Source organism: the organism of the source record quoted next, mitochondrion (genome assembly GCF_042453785.1).
Source record: "Malus x domestica mitochondrion, complete genome".
Classification (NCBI taxonomy): domain Eukaryota; kingdom Viridiplantae; phylum Streptophyta; class Magnoliopsida; order Rosales; family Rosaceae; genus Malus; species Malus domestica.
Window position 1 is genome coordinate 265,001 of NC_018554.1, and position 7,500 is coordinate 272,500.

Below are 7,500 nucleotides of genomic sequence, written 5' to 3' on the forward strand. Positions count from 1 at the left end.
TGATACAATCTTCTTGTATGTCGATTTAGCAAACCAATGCCTTAAGCCACTCAGCCATACCTCCAAGTTGTTGATCGGAATTTGATGTGCCGGGTTTGGTTGGTTGCCCGAAGGGCTATCTGATCCGATCAACTGCGTAAGCCGTAGCGCGCTAGCGCGCGTACTCTTCCTCTATCTATGGGCGAGACTCTATCCAGATCTATGGATCTCCCCAGCGTCAAAGCGAGACCCCATCAAAATCTGCCACTTGTTGGGCGACGCCTTCTTTTCTATGAGCACCCCACCATTGAATGATGAACTTTGCCAGTCTTCGCCTCCGACCCGACCAGGGGAGAACACAGGGTCAAGCCAAGCCCTTACCCGCCTGAATTTAATTAATATCTCCTTCGTCTGGTCGAGAAGGGAGAAAGCCCGGGGAACTGGACTGTTACTCTTCTATTACATTACGGAGAAGTCCATTCTCGTCATGATCGATCCACGTCCTATCGTAGTGTCCGGGAACCTGGCTTGCTTGGCTTACTAACGCGAAGGAATTTTTCGTTGATTGCACGAGCTAGCCAGTCAATCCAGCCGTTTTCTTGCTTGGTGCGCTAGTGCGCCTGACTTATAAGTAGGCGTTTTCTTCGCTGGGTTAGATTCCCGATCCACTCATCTTCAAACAGGGGTTCATCATCCAGAAAGATGCACCGCACTCCAGACCAAACAATACCCGCCAGAGATTGAGCTCGACTCGAGAGATGGAGACATAAGGGTGCGATAAAGTCCTAGGTGGGTGAGTCTCTCGATATTGAGTCGACCCCGCCCCGAGCAAGCATCGAAGGAATTAATCCAATGGGTAGGAATCAAGGAATTGAACCCAGATAAAGCCTGTTACCTGTTGCCGATCCGATTTCCGATTCAGAGGATTAACCAGAAGAGAAGGAAGTTAGGGCCGGCTGAAAGAAGGACAGCGGGGAAAGTTCTCTAACCCCTTAGAATCCGTCTTTTTTGGGCGGAAAGGGCGAGTAGAACGGGCGCGAAAACTAAACCTTCCTTCTTCGGCCTAAACCGAGATGGCTCCCTTAGCATCTTGTTTTGCTCTGTATGATTTTAAGCAATAAGGGATTGTTAAGCTCACATTGAGCCATAATGCACCGGAACCTGTAGATTCTAGCCTAACAACAACAACAACTTCGGTACCTCTGGATCTTCACGTTTGATCTTTCATAGGCGAATGGGTCTGGATTAGGCATCCTAATTTTCCTTTTTTTTGGATTGATCATAACAGCTATTGGAAGCCATTCTTCTGCCTCTATGGGTTTTGTTGTTAAGTTGACCCATGTAATCGTAAACTAGCGTGAGGAATTTAGGGGCGGATCCTTTCCGGTCAATCACGAGCAGCGAACTCCCTAAACCGTAGAATCTCATGAATGTAGCGGAACGAGGTCGGCCTTATCCCCACACTTTCTCTAATGCTTGGACTGGGAAGATATCGGCTCAAGGCAGCAACCGCCAGGCTTGCCGAAGGGTCCCATTCATCAACGGCCGAGAAGGAAACATTAACTTATGACTCCGAAATCGATCCACGAGGCGGACTGCCCTTCTTACTTGGTTTGAGTTATATTATGGCCTATTAACGATACTCAGGCAGAAGGAAAAAGAAAGGGGTTTACAGTCGAAACCACATAAAACAAAGCTTAACCTTAGGGGCCCTATGAAACGTACGGGCGAACCGAAGCTCAAGCCCGCACTACACCAGTCCCATTCAGCTACGCAACAAGCCAAAAAATGCACGCCTAGCGCGCTCCTCACACGCAGGACCTCAGAGAAGCGCCGCGAGCGGGGGAGCGGAATTGAGAGCGAAAGATGAGTGAAAGAATGCCAGACAGGCGAGAGAATGACTACATTAACTGAACATAGAACTGAGGTAATGATTTAACAAGGCATCATCGTTCAGTCCAATTACTCTACTCAGAGTGACTACAAGTCAGTTTGAGGCTTAGTAAGGAAGCCTTTTTCATCACCCCAATCTATCTTCCTTCTATGATATTCTTTGGCTTTGGGACTAAGTATAGGCTATGGGGCTTTGATTGTTTCATCTCATTCGGGATTCATCCCGTCCTACGAAACAAGGCTTTTTTCCAGGGTATGGATTCAGAAATCAAACCTCAGCAGGATGCTTGACTTCGCATTCTGATTTTGGTAGGCAGTACGCGGCGATCTTATAGAAAGCGCCAAAAAGACTCTTTCCTATAATAAAAAATGAAATAGCACACTTCAGAGCCGGGCCAGGATTTCGCCCTCCAGTCAGCTTTTGTGCGCTCCGCACGAACGGACCGATCAAAGATGTGAGTGACGTCGATCACACCCGGAGGGTACAAGGTTAGCCTATGAGCTGCGGGACAAGATGCGAAACTTTAGTGAGGAAGAGGCTCAAAGATCTTGAAAAAAGAACGAGTGAGGACGTGTCCAATCTCTCTTGCGAGGAACCAAGCTCAAAGCTCAAAAAGAATAAGGCAGCACACTCTTTGTCGGAACGAAGGCGAACTGGCTTTGATGACAAGATGCTTCTGAATAGTCCTACAAGGCTGATAGACAGCAAGACTAAAGAAAAGAGGGGATATGTAAGAACCTATTAGTATGGATCCTAGGGAATCACGAACCAAGGGAGGAATCTCACAAGCCAATTGTCTTGAACATTGTCTTTGCAGAAACTCTCGCCCTAATTAGAGGGAGAATATTGAACACAAACATCTCGCCGGTCGGAGGGGACATCCTAATATTATACAAGAAGGTGAAGAAAAAAAAAATTCCCACGGAAAGGCTAGTTACAAAGCTCAAAGCGCTTGATCCTTCGCCCCTTGGCCCAACCCACCTGCTTATCTCAAAAGGGGCACCTTCTTTCAAGGAAATAGGGTAGCAGATCGTCTGCTATTTAAGATTCCAATTCAAAGTTGGTAAGCTGCTACCAAACCGGATTCTCACCTGCTTTAAGGTCCCACATTGACTCTCCAATCGGATATCTCTTTTCGGCTTAGTCGTGCAATTAGTCGTGATAAGAGGAAGTCCCCGGATCTACCATATCTAGTTCCAATGTAAGCTGGTGAAATGCTACCTTCAATACAACTGACCAGGGCAATCCCGCCTCATCGGATGCTTATTGGGATGCCACTATCAAAGATTCTTCACCAGTGACAAATCGGATTCGTTCAAAGAGAATCCTTCAACGACAACAGCTACCACTCACTGAACACTATCTATATCAGGATTTCTTTTTCCATCCATGGCAAAGGATCAAACTTGAAATTTTTCCGGCTTAGCGAGTGTGGGAAGAGCCCTTTAAAAAAAAATTAATTTTTGCAGGTGAGCCAGATGCCGAGTCTACCTCTGCCAAGTTCCTCTTTCTAGGAGGATTTTATCAAAAAATGTCAGCTGGATTGGTAAGTTGCTTTTGAGTTCGATTTTCATTGCTCCGAATCTTCTTTGTTCGATTCTGCCTCTGCTCCCTCACTCACAGAATCCCAACCGAATTCTGACTCCTTGCTTCCCATTCTCTTGGCTACGACACTAGTTCTATTCAAACTGCTAACTATGATTCGGATTTTCTGCCAGACTTCAGGTTCCCTCTCCGTTCTAAAAGCAAAAAAGGCAAGTAGAATCCCCAGGTAAGACCTAATAATAAAAATGAGCTTAGCACAAGCACTAAGTAAGAAAGCTACCTTGTTTAGATCCAGACTGACTTAGCTTGAAGCATGGCTTGCCGTTTCGGGGCTCGATGCTGCCTTCCATTCTTTGTTCGTTCTTTTGAGATGTTATTTGATCAGGAATGGGACTGAGAGATCCCGCCCAGATTCCGTCTTCATTGACCGAGTAGCTGTGGACAAAGACCAAAGGAACGGGACCAATCTCACTCATCCGGATCCCCATTGGTGAGAAGACTTACTGTCATCCCAGAAAGTGATCAAGGAACGGAAAATAGCATTCAAGATCGAAAGCAGTTGATGATCGGTTACCATGACGTGACACGCTATCGACACCATTAAAATATTTGTGGGAAGATCGAAACTTCCATAGCCTGAACTGGTCAAGTCTGATCCTCTTTCTTGGTGTTCCTTCACAGACCCACCATGTAACCTTATTTTATTACGACGTATCTTTCTTGTCTTGATTGAATACATCATTGAAACAATCATGCGAGGGGTCTACTACGTCAATTGCGTAACGAGTTGGACAGAGAGACGCAGGAGCAGCACCATGTGAGATTCTCATCCCGACGTGAAGCTCAATCTCTATTCATTAGTTCAGCGCTAAGATGTAGAACTGGATCATATATGGGTCAAGAGATCTTCAATCTGGAATTCTATTCTTTTTCTCCAACCTTCGATGATCCTCCTGCAGGCAAATCATCGAAGTCAAGAAAAGAAGAAGTGATGGGCCAGGCAGCAATGCTAGGTCCGAGGAAGAGACCTGTAGGTTTGGAAAGCCTGTCGATCCATCCTGATTAACTTACGCAATTTCTGACTAGAGAGAGGACTTAGATCGGAGAGGAGCAGCTCTTTTCTTTTTAACAGAAAGCAGTGATGAATGGGACAGAGCTGCTACAATAGCTTCAAGCTGGAGCTGCTTTATGTATTGGAGCAGAGGTGGCAGTTCAGACAGCAGCAGGAGCAGGACCAGCAACTAGGGTTGTTTTGTTCACAGAGCAGCCGTCTTTCCCTCTCAAGCGGAGAAGACTGGTTACATGTCCGATCCGGTAGGGATGGTTCTTCTCGACAGATTAAGCTACTTACTATAGTTAGGGTATTGAACAACGGGTGGCAACTTGCCCAATAAGAAAAGTCGCCCGAGTGAAAGAGCTCTTGTTTTAGTAGCTAAGGAGTTCTAGTTGTAGCTAGGAGTTGCTAGCAGCTATGAGTTCCGAGTTGACGAGATCATAAACAAATCTGTCTGGGACTGGTGACACCTGTACCACACTCTATGGCACACACCCCTCGTTGTAGTAGACGAAGATGGTCACCTAGGATAGGCAGACAACCCTGAACCTTAGAAAGTCGCCGGCGGAGACGCTACGGGAGAACCGCCTAGGATGGCGTAAGAGACTCGAGCATCTCTTTCTTCAATTTGGGTTTGTGCATTTGTCTTTCAAATAGGTCAAGGGTTCAGACAGGAGATGTGCTTTAGCCAAAGAAGCTTGGGCACCTGCTCCAATAAAGCTAAGAGGACTAGCTACGGTGTGGGCACCAGATCCACTCAGTGAGGCCGGGCAAGACTTTACGTCCGATATAGTAGTGTCAGACATTTGTCATACTTAAGCAGTGGGATAGACTCCTTCAAATGGAAAGATAGGAGATGTTTAGCCAGTACAAGCTGTGTTTGTGGCACCCATCCGGGTGGAGTAGCCAGGAAGAGGTTCTAAAGGAACGAAGGTACTCGACCAAAGGAAGTCTTTTCAAGTACGGTAGACACTAGACATTCCACATTGGATGAATGCCCTAAAGGAATGCTTACCGATTAGTAGACTGCCCTTGAAAGCATACTTTTTGTCGATTTCGGAAAGGATAGGTGGTCCTCATTTACAAGAAAAGAGACTCTCATGAGTGCGACTATGCGCATGGATTAGAACCATAAAAAGAGTTTCCGTATCACTGCATTTCGTAACATGCATTCGGCTTAAAAGCAATGTGTAGTCATAATGAAAGTCATCCTTCCCTGATAATAAAGCGGTATTCCGGATCGATCCCTATGAAGTAGTCTCCATCAGGCAGGCCTGTAAGGCTTTTAATACTTTGAAACCGTTTCAGTAGAACTACTCACTAGTCCTAACTTTTTGCACATGTAAACCAGACCCGCCTAGTTTGAAAGGCTCAGCAAGAGGCAGTCTCTAGTCCAGTCTAGCGGTCATGTTTGAATCCGAACTAGTTGGAGATTCGCACATGACTCTACGCAATTTCATGATGCAAAAGTCAGACTAAGCCCTAAATGAGTAAGGCAACCAGGAAATAAACCTAGTTGATCAAAAAGAATTTCCGCTTTTGACGCTGATTGAAGCAGGGATAGCCTCCACGTAACTAACATGGCCGTCTTGAGCAAAACAAACTCAGCCCTACTTAGCCCTACCTAATACGGAGCAGCACCGCTTGTCCTATCCTATGGTCTCGAGGCAAGGATTTGGTGTCAAGCCATTAAACTTCCTTCCGGGGAGCTTTGAGCTAGGGTGCTGCTACGTGTGGAAGTGAACCGATCCAGTTTTTGTCTTTGAGCGGAATGTAGTTTATAGTTTTGCTTTAGCGAATGGGGCAATGCAACAAGAAGATAGCCCGGCTAGCGATACCAAGGATTGTTGGCAAGGCTAAAAAACACATCACATCGCGACTGATGCCGTTGTCGCGCTTGACCTGCTAAGCCTTTTGGGCTTAAATAAGGAATCCAGGATAGGATGGATTGGCCGAACTTCGCCGCTCGGCCCTCTAAGAGATCGACCTCTAGTAGGTTTGGCTTGGAGCCGTGATGCCACCGCTGCCTGTGGGGATTGGGACATCTTATTAAAGTCTATGGCGCCCGGCTGGGCATTAGTGAAGCTTTCTTCTACGAATTGGTTTAGCGCGAATAGGTAAGATGCTTGCTTCAAGCGGACCACTCCTCGCTCTTAGCCCTTCTCGGCTGATAGAATGTGAATTATCTAGTTTTGGTCCGAGCAGGCGCGAAGTCAAGGGCTTGCTTGAGGGCGTTAAGCTCCCACCCCCTTCCATGAGATAGTAAAATTTTAGCATCTATGAAGGATCATATTGAGAAAAGAAGGAACGAAGCTACGAAAGGAGTTGAGCAAGAGCTATAAGAAGAACGTTTACCTCGTCCTTCTGTAAAGGGAAGCACAAGGCTCACAGGCAATCTCATACGTGAAGGGTTCTCGTTTTCTATAAGCAGACTTTGAGACTATACGAACAAGAACTAGATCACACCTAGTGCTTTTGGTCGTTTTAAAAAACGAAGGAGTAGGCCGAGGAACTCTACCTTACGAATTTTCCTGCCTCCGCTCAACCTTTCTACCCCACCTATACTAATATAGGAAGGAGGATTTTTTCCTATTCAGTAGATTTAAACGAGCTAATGCTAGAAGAGAGTGCGGGAAGAGTTAGTATGGGAATGCGGATAAAGAGAAAGAGACTGAAGCAGCAGGGCCTGATAGAGAGACTGCCCCTGAGGCTTAGCTTAAACCTTCTGTGTCTGTATCGTCTCACTGAGCAGAAACACAATCATTTTAATACCAGTAAACGACCAAAAAGTAAACCTTCCTTCCTAAAGCTATGAAATGAAGGAAGAAAACAACGGTGGTCTACGATCAGCTAGCGCGCTCATCCCTAGCTTGGTTCTTCCACTACCCCCCACGAATCACGAGCAAGAACGAGACTGCAAAAAACTTACTTTAAAAGAGAATTTCGCCTCAAAAGGAATTAAATTCAGCTCCGAGCGATAAAAAGGGGTTGTGACGATACAAGAAAATAATTTCCTTTCCTCTTGATG